Source organism: Girardinichthys multiradiatus, chromosome 15 (genome assembly GCF_021462225.1).
Source record: "Girardinichthys multiradiatus isolate DD_20200921_A chromosome 15, DD_fGirMul_XY1, whole genome shotgun sequence".
Lineage (NCBI taxonomy): Eukaryota > Metazoa > Chordata > Actinopteri > Cyprinodontiformes > Goodeidae > Girardinichthys > Girardinichthys multiradiatus.
Window position 1 is genome coordinate 38,755,982 of NC_061808.1, and position 16,598 is coordinate 38,772,579.

The window sequence follows — 16,598 nt, forward strand, 5'->3', positions numbered from 1 at the left end:
CATTCCAATTAATCCTAACCATTGAACAGTGCAGTCGGAGTTAGCTTTTTATTCAAATTGGATAAAAAGTTTTTCTATATAAGGAAACCCAGCAGATTGCATCCAGTCAGTGACATGCAGCATTCCCTCCTCCCGGATGAGCATGTAGAGACAGTGGACAGTGACTGGCGTTGACTTTGCAGCAATCCCTCATACTGAGCATGCATGTAGCGACAGCAGAGAGGAAAAACTCCCTTTTAACAGGAAGAAACCTCCAGCAGAACCAGGCTCAGTGTGAGCGGCCATCTGCCACGACCGACTGGGGGTTTGAGAGACACAAAAAGAACACAGAAGCACTGATCCAGGAGTACTTTCTATGGGAAGGAAAAGTAAATGTTGATGGATGTAGCTCCTTTAGTCGTTTCACCTAGAAAGAAAGAACAGATCAACTCTGAGCCAGTTTTCAAGGTTAGAGTCTGACATAGAGCACATAGAGTTTGTTACAGTTAAGCTCAGTCAATCGCCATGTCTAGGAGAGAGAAAGGGTTAAACACTAAAAGACAGGGCTATGTGGATCATCGGTAGAGGGTGAGCATTAAGTTGTTGCCAGCAGAAGCTCGGACGATTCCCCTCTCCAGAAAGGTGTCACAGGCAGACACAGAGCCAGGCCAGGTGTAGCTTCTAGGAAGAGAATAGAGAGAACAAGGTTAAAAGATGAAATAACAGCAAATAATGCAAAATTGGAGAGTAGTGTGAGAATGTAGCGAAGAGGGTGAAAGTGGTCGTTATGTCCTCCAGCAGCCTAAGCCTATAGCAACATAACTAGACAGATAGTTTCAGTTCAGATTATTTAGTTAAACGGCGCTTATTTACAACAATGTCGTCTCAAGGGACCCCACAAAGGGTCCCACTGATGGTCATTGTTATACTAAAAACCACAAGGATTGGGATACCTCTTTCTGTCAGACTGATTATAACCATTGGAAAAGAGAAGGGGTCATACAGGTAGCAGAAATGGAGGGTGTGTTTGCACCTCAACCATAACTGAGCCGGTTTAGGCTAGACCCTCCTGGTAGTGGGTTGCTCTTCACAACTTGTCTTCACATACATCACTTAGGGCTGTGCAATTAGAAAGATAAAATTTTGGCCAAAACATAACTTAGCCATCAAGAAAAGGTATTATTTTTTTCCATTATTATTTTAGCATAATTAGCTTTGCAGATATACTTTTATTTTGCCTTGTCTCTCAACTGATGCAGGTTTGTGGCCTGTTAGGGGCTGAACTCATGTTTTGTATAGTTTTCTACTCTATATATGGCACGGAGCCACAAGCTCAAAATGTTGTTTTATAAGAAAGTTGAAATGTAACTGTTCAGCTGTTTAAATAATTCCCCGTTTTCATAACTGTTAAGAGAAAGGTAAACATAACATAACTACATTCTGGTACTTCATTTCAGTATTCTGTGTTTTACAGAATATTGGGTGATCGGTCACCATGTGCAGTTGATAGTGCACTTTGTTAAAATCCTACTGAATGTGAAGCATTTAATCAGTCATACAGTGTAAAACAGAGGATGCGAATTATATACGCGAAATAGCTAAATAATTATTGATGCAAATGTATTGATCACAAGTATGGACACGTTTTGATAAGACTGTGGCATGAAGGAGTTTAGTTTAGGTTTGAAAGGTATGATGCTAAAGGCTTAGGGTGCTGGAGGACATGATGACCACTTTCACTCTCTCTGCTCATACTTCTCTCCTATTTGTGTTATTTGCTGGTATTTCACCTTGTAACTTTATGCTTTATGTTTGTTTTTTCTCTTTCTAGAAGCTCCCTGGTACTGCTCATCACGTGCCCGAGACAAAGTTCCCCAGCCTGACGAAAATGCTCATCTACACACGTGGACAAAATTGTTGGTACCCCTCGGTTAATGAAAAAAAAAACCACAATGGCCACAGAAATAACTTATCCTGACAAAGGTAATAATGAACAAAAATTCTATGAAAATGAACAAATGAACGTCAGACATTGCTTTTCAAACATGCTTCAACAGAATTATTTTAAAAAATAAACTCATGAAACAGGCCTGGACAAAAATGATGGTACCCCTGAAAATAATGTGACCAAAGGGACATGTTAAATCAAAGTGTGTTCATTAATTAGTATCACAGGTGTCTACATTCTTGTAATCAGTCAGTGGGCCTATATATAGGGCTACAGGTAGTCACTGTGCTGTTTCGTGACATGGTGTGTACCACACTCAACATGGACCACAGAAAGCGAAGGAAAGAGTTGTCTCAGGAGATTAGAAAGAAAATTATAGACAAGCATGTTAAAGGTAAAGGTTATAAGACCATCTCCAAGCAGCCTCATGTCCCTGTTACAACAGTTGCACATATTATTCAGAAATAAATGCTGTCTAATCAGCATCTTGATATGCCACACCTGCAATGTGGGATGGATTATCTATGCAAGGAGAAGTGCTCACTATCACAAATTTAGACATATTTGTGTACAATATTTGACAGAAATTATTATTTTTTGTATATAGACAATATATTAGATCTTTGAGTTCAGCTCAAAGCAAAAGTGTTGCGTTAATATTTTTGTTCAGCGTATGTACCCGACTTCAAATGTTGTTTGATAGTTAGGATTAATTGGAATTTATGTGTCATGTCATGTGTGTGTGGTTTGCTGGTGTGTTTTCACTTGCTCAAGAGCCACACGGACAGTATGTACCCGACTTGAAATCTGTACGATTCGATTAAATTTACTTTGTAAAGTGCCTTGAGACGACATGTGTTGTGAATTGGTGCTATATTAATAAAACTTAATTGAACTGAATTATGCCTTTCTTAATTAACAGAAATATATCACCTGCCATATAAAATTACAACCAAGTTACACAATACAAGCTTTGCTGTTACTATGTTGTTGTTTTCTTGCCAGTTGAAAACAGGGACTCTAGAGCGGTAATATGTAGACCTTTATGCACCTTATTCAAGTATTGTCTTGAAAATAGTGTACATTTTGTCATGTAACAACCATAAACTTCAATATATTTTATTTAGGCTTTTAAATTAAAAACCGACACAAAGCACTCCATACTTGGAAGGAAAATGGTACATTGTTTTTAAAATTATTTTTACAAATAAAAATCCGAAAAGTATGGCATGAATTTGTGTTTAAACTTCTTTGCTCACACCCACATTAAATCCAGTGCAAACATTAGGCATTATGAGTCATGGTCTGTATGAAAATTCATCTCAGTATATAATCCAGATGGTTTTTAAAGGCCTCAGAGGTTTACTAAAGAACATCAGTGAACAAAAAGCATCATTAGGACCAAGGAACACAGCAGGCAGGTCAGGAAAAAAGTTGTGGAGAAGCCTGAAGAAGAGTTGAGGTATAAAACAATATCAATTCAATTCAATTCAATTCAATGATACTTTATTGATCCCCGAGGGGAAATTAGTTTTGTACAGAGTAATGCTCAATTCCTTATTTGAAAATGGACAGAGTATAGCACAACCACAAACGTACCACGAAATGACCATCCAGCTAAAATGAATGGCAAGGCAAGCAGACGATCAGTTGGAGAAGCAGTTACAAGGCCAATGGTAACTCAGGTGGGAGTCAGAACAACCATTAGTTGATACACCCATCTGTCGTTCTGTGTTTTACCCTAGGCAATTGGATGAGCTATTGATGAGACTGTGTGTGCTGCCTTTCATCCTATAAACCTCAAAACTGACTCAGAACTTCTGTTTCACTGTGTTCCTCGCATGGATGACACTAATAAGAGTAGCAAATGCTGCCATTAACTCTCCACTTTTTGTTTACAATTGAAAGTACTCCCGAATCAGTGCTTCCGTGTTTATTGTGTGTGCATGCTCCATCTTCTTAAGCCTCTAATCAGTTGATGCAGATGGCAGCTCATACTGCTGGAGGTCTCTTCCTGTAAAAGGGGAGTTTTTATTTCAGCTGTTGATACATGCATGCTCAGTATGAGGGATTGCTGCAAAGTTCAAGACTTGATGCAATCGACTGTCTGCTGACGTTACATGCTCTTCCAGGAGGAGTGATTGCTGCAAAGTCAGTGACTTGATGCAATTGGCTTAAGACAAATGTTTGATTACTATGATGAAATTGGAATGTATGCAATTGACTTTCAAGCTGTCTGTATGATTGAATCAACTATGTATTTCTGTATATATATTGGATACTTTTGTTTTGTATTTTATTGTAAATTGATCACTTTCATTGTGAAACCTGTGCTATTCAAATAAACTGAATAAAAACTGAATTTGTTGTACACTCCACATATCTGGTCTCTATGGGATAGTGAAAAAATTTCAAAATTTTTGAATAAACTGAATAAAAACTGAATTTGTTGTACACTCCACATATCTGGTCTCTATGGGATAGTGAAAAAATTTCAAAATTTTTGAAAAAAGTCCCCCAGTGGGCCTATCACATAAAGGGGGAACCATGAGGGACCAGTGCAAAGAGGATTGGGCGGCGGACAAAGGTGGAGAGCTTGGCGGCCCGATCCCCGGATGCTTAGGCTGGCTCTAGGGACGTGGAATGTCATCTCGCTGGGGGGGAACGAGTCTGAGCTTGTGCGGGAGCTCAAGAGATATTGACTAGAAATAGTCAGACTCGCCTCCACGCACAGCGTGGGCTCTGGAACCCATCTCCTCGAGAGGGGCTGGACTCTCTTCTACTCTGGAGTGGCCCACGTGGAGAAGCGGCGGGCTGGGGTGGGTTTGCTTGTTGCCACCCAGCTCAGTAGTCTCGTGTTGGGGTTTACCCCAGTGGATGAGAGGGTCGCATCCCTATGCCTTCAGGTTGGGAACAGGTCTCTGACTGTCGTTTCGGCCTACGAACCGAGTGGTAGTTCGGACTACACGGCCTTATTGGCGTACCTGTTGGGGTTGCTGGATAGTGCCCATCCCTGGGACTCCATTATACTGCGGGGGGACTTCAACGCCCACATGGGAAACGACGGCAACACATGGAGAGGCATGATTGGGAGGAATAGCCTCCCCGATCTGAATCAGAGTGGTGTTTCATTATTGGACTTCTGTGCTAGTCACGGATTGTGCATAATGAACACCATGTTCAAGCATAAGGGTGTCGATCAGTGCCCTTGGCACCATGACACCCTAGGCAGGAGGTCGATGATCGACTTTGTTGCCGTGTTGTCAGACCTCCGGCCGCATGTTTTAGACATTCGGGTGAAGAGAGGGGCTGAGCTGTCCACTGATCACCACCTGGTGGGGAGTTGGATCCGCTGGAAGAGGAGAAAGCCGGCTAGACTTGGCAGGCCCCAGCGCATAGTGAGGGTCTCCTGGGAAGGTCTGGCAGAGCCCTCGGCCAGGGATGTATTCAACTCCCACCTCCGGGAGAGATTTGACCACATTCCGGGGGATGTTGGAGACATAGAGTCCGAGTGGATCATGTTCTCTGCATCGGTTGTCGATGCTGCTGCCCGTAGCTGCGGTGGTGGACACCGGCAGTAAGGGATGCTGTCGAGCTGAAGAAGGAGTCCTATCGGCTGTGGTTGGCTTGTGGGACTCCCGAGGCAGCTAACGTGAACTGTGAGGCCAAGTGTGCCGCGGCCCGGGCGGTGGCAGAGGCAAAAACTCGGACCTGGGAGGAGTTCGGTGAGGCCATGGAGAAGGACTACCGGTTGGCCTCGAAGCAATTCTGGCAAATTGTCTGGCGCCTCAGGAGAGGGAAGCAGTGCTTTACAGTGGGGGTGGGGAGCTGCTGACCTCGACTGGGGACATTATCGGGCAGTGGAAGGAGTACTTTGAGGATCTCCTCAATCCTGCCATCACGCATCCCCCGGTGGAAGCACAGGCAGGGGACTTGGGGTAAGAGTCTTTCATCACCCAGGCTGAAGTCACCGAGGTGGTTAAAAAGCTCCATGGTGGCAGAGCTTCGGGGGTGGACGAAATCCGCCCTGAGTATCTCAAGTCTCTGGATGTTGTGGGCCTGTCATGGGGGTGCTCCAGGAGTATGGAATCGGGGTTCCTTTATAAGGGGCCATCCGGTGTGTGTACAATCGGAGCAGGAGTTTGGTCCACATTGCCGGCACTAAGTCGGACCTGTTCCCGGTGCATGTTGGACTCCGGCAGGGCTGCCATTTGTCACCGGTCCTGTTCGTAACTTTTATGAACAGGATTTATAGGCGCAGCCAAGGGCCAGAGGGGATCTGGTTAGGGGGCCGGTGGATTTCGTCTCTTCTTTTCCCAGATGACGTGGTCCTGCTGGCCCCCTTTAGCCAAGACCTACAGCATGCACCGGGGTGGTTCACAGCCAAGTGTGAAGCGGCTGGGATGAAGATCAGCTCCTCCATGTCTGAGGCCATAGTTCTCGACCGGAAAAGGGTGGCTTGTCCTCTTCAGGTTGGAGGGGAGTTCCTGCCTCAAGTGGAGGAGTTTAAGTATCTCGGGGTCTTGTTCACGAGTGAGGGAAGAATGGAGCGGGAGATTGACAGATGGATCGGTGCGGCTGCCACAGTAATGGGGGCGCTGTGCCGGTCCGTTGTAGTGAAGAGAGAGCTGAGCCGAAAAGCGAAGCTCTCGATTTACCGGTCGGTCTACATTCCTACCCTCACCTATGGCCATGAACTTTGGGTCATGACCGAAAGAACCAGATCCCGGATACAAGCGGCGGAAATGAGCTTCCTCCGTACGGTGGCCTGGCACTCCCTTAGAGATAGGGTGAGGAGCTCGGCCATCCGGGAGGGGCTCGGAGTAGAGCCGCTACTCCTTCACATCGAGAGGAGCCAGTTGGGGTGGCTCGGACATCTATACCGGATGCCTCCTGGACGCCTTCCTCAGGAGGTGTTCCAGGCACGTCCCACCAGGAAGAGGCCCATGGGACGGCCCAGGACACGCTGGAGGGATTATGTCTCTTGGCTGGCCTGGGAACACCCCACAACCCGGTCCTGGATAAAGCGGACGACGATGAGTACGAGTTGAAAGAAAGTTTGCTACAAGCCATGTAAAAAACCCACAAATATAAAGTGCTCTGGTCAGATATAACCAAAATTGAGCTTTTCGGCAAACTTGAGAAATGCTGTGTGGCAGAAAACTAACACCTTAAACATATTATACCTATCATAATAAATGGTGGTGGCAGCATAAAAATAATGGGGAAGCTTTTGCTCAGCAAGAAAGGGAAGCTGTTCAGAGTTTGAGAAGATGGATTGAGCTAAATACTGGTCAAATCCGAGGGGAAAAAAAAAACCAGATGACCTGAGACTTCACCTTCTAGAACAATGATGCTAGATTTAAAGCCAGAGCCACAACTGGATGGTTTTGATTGAAACATATTCACGTGTTAGAAAGACCTAGACCCAAATCAAATTGAGTATCTGAGGTAATACTTGTAAATTGATGTTTACAAACACTGTAAATACACCCTGACTGAGCTTGAGCTATTTTGAAAAGAATAAGCTAAAATTTCAGTCTCTGTAAATTTTCAAGGCTAAGCTGACAGAAACACCCCCCAAAATACCTGTAACTGTAGCAGCAGCAAAGGGCGATTCTACAAATCTCTTAAAATAAGCCCATATATAATGCCCATAATTGCCCATAATATAATGAGTTTATAGTTCCTACATGAAAAAAAGTAAAAAAGTTGAAGGGGTATAATTAATTGGTAGGGCACAGTTTAAAGTTGTCCTACTTGCAGTCACTTAAATTACGAACTTCAGTTTTAAGCACAAGTTGTTACTGTGCTGTTTTAAAAGTCTACATCCAATTTACTGAGAATGTTGCATCTTTTTCACTACCCTGAAAATCCATCTAGAAAAGTCTGCAACATGCTGTGTACATAGTGAATTTGTATTAAGAGAGTGAAGAAAGGAAAAGGGCCCAAGTGGCTTATCAAGTGTTTAGAAACGGTCAATTAAATCTAAAAAAAAGAGCAGCATCCAATATTTGACAATTATGTGAAGTCAAATGCTAAACACACCAATTTATCTGTAAACATGCAGCAAAAGCCTCAGCAAAAAACGTTGCAAATGTCTAAATGCCATTTAAAGAAGACCAAACAACTTATTGCTGCAGCTGCCTGTTTAGAAATCTAAAGTTTCCCCTTTTGTATCGTTTTCTGTATATAAAAGAGGGGTTGGTTTAAAATAATCATTATATACATATTGTTTGAAAAAAAAAATTATAAAACATCGACGTGTTTTAAGCTTAATTGGCCAGTCAACTGATATAATGAATGTAGCTAATGTGGCACAGAACTCAAAGAGATCAGGTGTTTACTAAGGATTCATGCAAAACATTGAAGCTACTTGTCCTGTCTCATCTCCAGCTGGGAGAGCCAAGTGTCAGCTGAGCATCAAGTGTCACTTGAGCATCCAACAATGATGCCCCTCACGCCCCATCCACTTGAATGAACACTGTTCATTGTTAAAGCTACCTTTATTAATATTGCTGGGACCACAGCCATGAGTTACAACGTGAAAGGCCAGTACAAACTTTCCTGGAACTTTCAAAATAAATTGCATTAATCTATTTCCGGCACAGCCAGGAAACGGGGTAACTGCAGACTTCCTGTGACATCACTGGCCAAATAAAAGCACCCCCTTTCCAACAAGCCGACCGCTACCACCCGGGACTCCGCTGAGAGACTGGCCGGAGAGGAACAGCGCGCTAATGTCTCTTTGCTGGCAAACAGACATAAACTCTTCAACTAGATCCAAGGGTGTCATACGATCATCGATCATATGCAAAGTTAAGTACGAATGAAATACTGTATGTGTATCCGGTATTTTAATTCATGAACGGGGAAATTAAGGTGCAAGCATCGCTTACTTTCTCTCTGAGGCCTGCAGAAGCAAACTGTCCCAGAGAAGTTCCCTACAGAGACGCGGTCTCTACGAAGCCGGGCAGAGCGGTTTTCCCTGTCTGAGAGAAGGACAACAGAAACCGCATCACTGTGTTAACGTGCAGTGTGGTTGGCGGACACAACGAGCCGCACCTTCAAACCCCTCCGCAGCTAGGGAGGTTAGCTGTACCTAACCATTGTTCACTGTGGATACTTTCTTCAAACTTCATCGTCACCCGGACAACTCCTCAGCATGGTCAGAGGTTAGGTTTGGGCAGAGCAGAATAATATAGAAGTGATTTAGATTGAAATGATCTAAACGTTTTTCATTTTATGAAGTTTGGTTTTGTTTGTGTTGAACTCAGCTATCTTGGTGCTAGCAGAATATCTGCAGCACACATGTTCAGTTTTGTGTTCTTTGTCTGTGTGTTTTTAAAGTTAAGACAAACTTTATTTAAAGGGTGATTTTAAACACAGAAGATCGGACATAAAGCGCCGTCCAGGCTTATGCATTTTAACCCTTTTATTAACCCTGGTATTTTAAAGGTATGTGTTTGATTCTGGTGCTAAGCTATCAGCTTCTTTTGTTAGATCAACGGCTAACCGGTGAGAACACGTGCTTGCTACTAAAGAGTATTTAACAGAAAGTTGTTAGTGTTCAAGCTAGTGAATAATAGTCCCTAAACATCATTTTACTAAATTTGATAACTAAGTAAACACCATTAAGCCCCATTTCTCCAGAAAGATTTGGCCCTTTTCCAAAATACTCCCTTAATAATATTTCTTTAAATATTATTTTAATAAATAAAGGCGGCTTCCTCCAGAAATTGATGCTTTGGCTGTTGATGCTTTGCAGTTTTGCAAAAGCTGTCAAAGCAGGTGGGAACCTCCCAGAGAATATTTCCACCATTTTGTCCTATTTTGTCCTAATACCATTGCCTTACTGGGATGGTATTTACAGGACAACCCTTAACAGACCGAAATATTATTTGATAAAATATAAAAATATTAATATTAAATAATATTCTCAGATTCATAATCCCAAAATTGGCATCCCTGGGTGGGCATTATTATGAACAGCTTGCACAGTACATAAATGCAAATGAATAAATCACAACTGCACATTATTAATGCACCAAGTGATTAGCTTAAAACCACCTTCCACTGGTCACAATAGGACTCAAAACACCAGAGTTCTAACATTAGATGTCACTGATTATATTTAAGAGAACATTATAACTCGTGATATTCCAGGAGTTAACTAATTTAGGCTTTCGTCAAAATTAATAACTCCAATATCCCCATGCTAGTAGCAATCAACTCTGCTACATAGGCAAAATTTTAGATGTTCTGACTCTTACTTACTTCCGCAGACCTTAACAAAAGTGTTGGAAGTCAGATGGTCTCCAGTGGTGTCCTGCCAAATCCTATTGCAGTGAACAACCACCAAGATGACCAAGTGCCAGACTCAGCGTGCACAAGTGGTCCAATTCCGTGGGAGGAGCACCATTCTGGCCTGATCGGCACCCCTCTCCCTTCTGACTCTGTATCGACCCCTAGGGGCCAGGAGAGACGCACATGGCTCTCAGGTGACTCGATCCAACCTGACCCACCATCACCACTTGCACGAGTCCATTCATTAGAAAGCTCTCATTTAAATCATGAGAAAACTTGTTTTCTTCCACCATTTCATGAACCTAACCAGCATGACTCCTCAGATGGACGTGGTCCACCTTGGGAGCATGGTGTCCGTTTCAAACAGCTTGAATTCCTTGCTAAGGACCTAGAAGTTTTTGATCCAGGTAGCCAGGAGTCAAATATTGAGGCTTACCTGCTTGAGGTTGAACATTGTCTTCTTGACTTGCGTTTTCCTTCTGATCGTGAGAAGCTGAGACTTATATGGAAAACAACAGCCAAGAGTGTTCATGTGTTCATAAAAACTCTTCCTCCAGAAATTAGTGACAGTTATCCAGCTCTCTGTCAGGCTCTTAGAGAAGAGTACTATGTTTACAGAGATGAAGCCGCTGCCACTATTGATGCTTTAACAGTTGTGCAAAAACAGTATGAACCTCCCAGAGAATATTTCCACCATTTTATCCTATTTTGTCCTAATACCATCGCCTTACTGGGCTGGTACTCACAGGACAACCCTTAACAGACCAAAATATTATTTGATAAAATATTAAAATATTAATATTAAATATTAAATTATTAATATTAAATAATATTCTCATATTCATAATCCCAACATTGGCGTCCCTGGGTGGGCATTATTATGAACAGCTTGCACAGTACATAAATGCTAACATCAGATGTCGCTTATTATATTTAAGAGAGGAGTTAACAAATTTAGACTTTTGTCAAAATTAATAACTCCAATATCTCCGTGCTAGTAACAATCAACTCTGCTACATAGGCAAAATTTTAGATGTTCTGACTCAGTCTTGTTTCTTCTGTGTAAGCAATGACTTGAGACTTGGTTTAACTTCAGTTAACCTCTCTGTCCAGACAGTTGCTGCACGTCTGTATCCAGAGGCTGTGTTTTGTGTACAACCACAATCTGAAACTGAATTAACTTTGCAGTTAATTTTAGTATCTGACCTCATTTTGATGCATGTATCCATTCAGGAACTTTAGATTTCATAATTCCAACAATATTATTCATAGCTGGTTTTCCCATTTATACCATAGTAATATACAACATAGGTTCTAATGTTTCCCTTTTGTTAGAATAGGATAAGAATGCTCATAGACACACATTACAAGGATAAATGGCCCAAGGTTTGTCATGAACGAACTGAGGCTGGGGCACTGGGTTTGATTGTGGAGCAGCCGGTATAACTGGTTTGATTAGAAAGCCACGGCACACTTAGATTAAGGATGGACACCCGCTACTACACAACCTACCTGATAAGACACCACAATGGTGACACGTAGTCTACTGATAATCACTGAGGGAGGGTTCATCCATTGCACTGGAGTGCCAGATATAAAACTACATGTGACCTTCTTTCGGGGCTCTTTCGTCATCCTTACACAGTTGGCGGTGGTCCGAGACGGGAGTCTCAGCGATGATCTGTGTAATCATTCCTCTGCCTAATTTAGATTAAAGGAGCTGAAAGTTATAAACTGTTTGAGAGTCATTCATTTAAGAGTCACTATTAGATAGAGTGTGTGATCGCTTCTGGGGACCATGGATCGGAGGAACTCCGAGATGTCTGACCGCCAACAGGGTGCGGTAGCTCGGACACTACTAATGAATAGTTTAACGGGACCTTAGATACAATAGGAGGCAAAAATGAATGATAGATACTTTTCATGCCAAAAAGCATTATACAGCAGCTTTACATTCCACCTTTCAAAGTAGACAGTATGAAATTAGAACAGATGTTAAATCTCAATGGGTCATTTTAAAAACATAATGTCACCATTATATATCTGAATGAGCAGATCTCAGCATTTGTACTTTGATTTTTTAATTAAACATTTAAAACAAAAACTGTCTCACCACCTAATAAATCTAACAATCGCCTCAGGTAAAAAAAACCTTTGCCTGCCATTTAGCCCATCAGAGCACATTATGTGGCAATTATATACTTGGTAAATTCTGCTAAAGGTTTCTCATATGATTATTCTGAAAATCAACAGCATGCACACATAAACAGTATGCCTTCCGTTCACTTGAACTTCCCAAATTAAAAAGGCACAGATTTGGATTTGTTAGTCCTTCTGTCTAAACTATCTGTGATCATCCAACATTTAACGCAACAGAACAATTAAACCTCCAGCACCATTCCATTAGGTTAACAAATAGGGAAAAAACCACTGAATACAATTTCTTGTTCATCTATGCTGCCTTTCCCTTAACATGTAGCCTGCTGTTCCAGAATCCTTTAGTTTGGCCAAATTACTTCTAGATTACAGGATCCATTTCTTATGCCTTCTGGCCAGAAGTTTGTGTTCTCTTTTTTTACTCTGTTTATAAAATGTTTAAAGCGTGCAAAAACAAAACAGCAAGCAAAAGCAGAGGGTCCCATGTCTTATCAAACTCTGCTCCTCTGTCCTCATTATATAATGTCAATTTCTCCAAATGCAGCATGTTAGACATTTCTTCCATCCACAAAGCATATCTAGGCACAAAGTCTAGTTCTATTTCATCCCTACTGACCGCCGGAGGTGGTGCTTCAAGCACTGAATGATCATTGTTGCGCACGCGCAGGTCGAGAATTGATAACAAGAAAGTCACCTGACCTACCGGTGACTCACATGAGTGTATATAGTCACATATCACTAGGAACTCAGTCCCTTCTTTCTTCTCACACGCAGGTTGATTGAATGCAGGTCATCCAGGAGAGTTGACCTGAACGCCCGAGTGCTCGGTCCCTCGGTCTCCGCATGCTCGCGAGAGGATTGTCGGGACTAAGCTCCCGGTGACATGTGACTATATAGACTCATGCGAGTAACCGGTAGGTCAGGTGACTTTGTTGTTATTAATTCTCAACCTGCACATGCGTAAGAATGATCATTCAGTGCTTGAAGCACTGCCTCTGGTGGTCATCCGGGATTCATAGAACAATAGTTACAGTCGTAACTTTCTTTTCCACACACTTAAGATCAGTTTTTTAGCTATCACCATCCCAAATAGAAAAGCTCTTTTCTCATTAGAGAAATGACCCTACTATCTCCCAAGATCACTACAAGAGGGTTGGGTAACAGTTTTTCCACAGGTCTCAGATAAACATAGGAAAATAGATTTCCAGTATGACTGAATTTTACTACATGACCAGAAGGAATATCCCAAATTACCAGCAGTTGCATAAAGGTGAAACATCAGGATAGAATTCATGTAATTTTTCCTGAATGATTCGATAGAAAAAAAGAGATTGCCCTGTGAATAACAGGGTTAATTGTTAATTTTTTTCAGAGTATTATGCCTAGTCAATATCTCAAAATGTGGTATATTCTTCTTGACAAAATCTCTAATTTGTAAATATCTAAAAAAAAAACTTGGGAAGAAATTTTGTAAGCAGCTTGAAGCTGTGCAAATGATGCAAAGGCCTTCAGGGCCACAACCTTAGGGGAAACCTAATGTAAAGATAATTTATGTTACAAATACCATTCTGTTTCCAATTACAGAAACCTGCATCGTTCAGGTCAGGTAAAATAGAATGATTTTTACATATCGAGGTGTCAATATAAATTCTAGGTGCTTTAACATGAAGTTTTATCTATTCCCAGATGAGCATAGCGCAGTCGATTACAAAGCTGTTACTGTATTGTGTCAACTTTAGTGGAGCTATTAAGCAACGCTAACAAGGAGGTATTCCTGCAGAGCAACTGCTCCATGCCTGACCAGGCTGGCCAGAAGGGCAAAGAGGGAGGGGCTGGGGTGCTCTCTCCACCAGGCTAGTACAGACAGATAGGCAGCCAATACATCTCAAAATTTGCAAGAGCAAACACACCTGCTTCCTTTGGTTTATTTGTTTTTTTTATATTCTTCTGGCTTTGTAGCTCCAAATAAAGAGTAAAATAATAGAGTCTAACTGTCTGAAGCACGACTGGGTGATATAACATGGAAGAGATTGGAAGAGATGTAAGAAACATGGCAGTGCAATCATTTTAATTGCATTAAATTATCTTACAAGAGAAATTGGGAGAGCCTTCCAATAATTTATCATATGTTTAAGTTGCTCAATCCTATTATGCCAATTATTTTTAAGGAGGTCCTTAGGGTCCTTCTTTACAATTACACCAAGATAGGTGAAAAATCCAAAGCTTTTTTTCAAGGGGGTAGTGTAAATATGTTATTAATTAAAATTATAACTTAATGTCCTTAGATATAGGCATAAGCTCTGATCCCAATTAACAGAAAACCCAGAGATTTGACCAAATTCACAAATTAACGCCAAAAGGGGAGGTATTGATGCAGAAGTTTGTGTTCTATTGACACATCATCAGTGAAACACATTAATCTGCATTTTATTGCCTGGTGTATTTGGGAATAAATATCCCATCATTTTAGCCCACAGTAGCTGAAAGTTTTGCACAAACTTCTGGCAAATACTGTGTTGCAAAGAAGATTTCAGTTAATCCCACGTTCCCAGTTCCAGGTGCTTTATTCAGAGCCTGTAGCATAAATTATGTCGAACACTGTCCTGATTCGGTTTTTTTCTGATTTTACATAATAACTCGTCTGTTTTAGAAGACATTATCTTGTGAGGTAACTCCCTTAAAGCGGAATTATAGGAACGTGATGTGAGAGAGGGCCGATTTAAACACGACTGTGTCAGCTCTCTTTCTTCAGGCCGACGGGCTGCGGTCTGTTTCACTTTTCCCTGAACTACACCACGGTGGAGTGGGAAGCGAACGAACTATAGATTTGGTTTTTTCTTAAACGGAGGACCGTGATTCCAGCCTCAGTGAGAGGGAGATAAAAAGCAGCTAACCCTGCCACAGTAGACGCTTCAGTGGCTTAAACTGTTTTGTCATTATCTACATGGCCACCGAAGCTGTGTGGGCTTCACACGTTTAAGAGGCGATACAATAGAAACAAAAACCGAATACAACATTTGAAGATATTACATGTAATCCGGCAGATTGACCGAAACGCCTTGCTTCAGTTTAGTCTCACTTGCGTTGTTAGTGGGATTTTTACCAATGGTTAAACAAAGGTTTTAACAATCAGAGAGCGCCCTGTTCAGTCCAACACTGCGAAAACACGCATAGCCAAAGCGTAAACCAGCAAACTTACCTCAGGCGAAATAAACAGTGTCTAGGTTCCAACTGAGTTTAGAAGGAAGTATTCCAGTAGCCTTCAAGCCGCAGCTACAGACTGCCTGGAGGAAACGAGTAAAAACACACGCAGTCACCACTACTGAGGTTTGTCCGCGCTTCTCCCGCCGCCCCCTCCGTCTCTGTCCCATTCCCATGTCAACAGTTCCTCCTTCCCACCGGTAACAGTTTTTTACGTTTCTCATTCTTTTGATCTCCCCATTTAGTAAATATTTCCACAGCAAATTATACCTGTTTCATATCTCTTAACCAGATGCCTCATAAAGTTTTGAAGACTGTTCAATATGGTCATATTAGTGCATACCAAGCTAAAAAAAAAAAGATCAAAAACAAATAAAAATAGTAATGTTGAAGGATCATTTTCAGATGTAATGATGCTCTTTAGTTGCAAAATAGAAGCCCTTGATTATTGTTTGTTGTAACAATACCTCTTGGTAATAAATCTTATGATGTTGAAAAGTCTTTTTTTGTGCCACATTTGAGGGTTGAGCATCAGAGTTTATTCATTTAACAAACTGGGGCCCCAGTTGTGCATGAGAGAAGCACACACAACCACATGGCACCTCCTTTTCATGCTAGTCACCAGCATGGTCACATATTGCTGTGGGATTGCTTTTCATTCTTCAACCAGCATTTATTGCAAGTCAGCCAATGTAAATGGCCTGCACTTGTATAGCGTTTTATCTAGTCCAAGGACCTCAAAGCACTTTACACTACAATCAGTCATCCACTCATTGATACACACATTCACATAGCCAAAGCTGCCCTGGGGCATACTGGAATAAGTGAGGCTGCCATACAGAGGCGCCACTGAGCCCTTTGACCAATACCAGCAGGCAAGACAGTGAAGTGTTGTGCCCAAGGACACAACAACTGAGTGGGATTTGAACTGACAACCCACCGGTTACAGGATAAACCCCTACTAGGTGTAGGTGTAGTAGGGCCAAACAACATGCCAAACATTCCC

At 41.9% G+C, this 16,598-nt stretch overlaps 1 protein-coding gene across 6 annotated transcripts in view; it reads right to left on the minus strand.

Moving 5' to 3' along the window:
- Positions 1 to 15,757, minus strand: part of ankrd6b (ankyrin repeat domain 6b) — a 178,028-nt gene extending 162,271 nt beyond the window's left edge. For 5 of the 6 annotated variants that reach the window (XM_047388665.1, XM_047388666.1, XM_047388661.1 and 2 more), the window contains exon 1: positions 15,591 to 15,757. The gene's annotated coding sequence lies outside the window, so the exon portion shown is untranslated. The remainder of the gene's footprint in view (positions 1 to 15,590) is intronic. The other variant, XM_047388663.1, reaches the window with a different exon arrangement.
- Between the last annotated feature and the right edge of the window lie 841 nt (positions 15,758 to 16,598).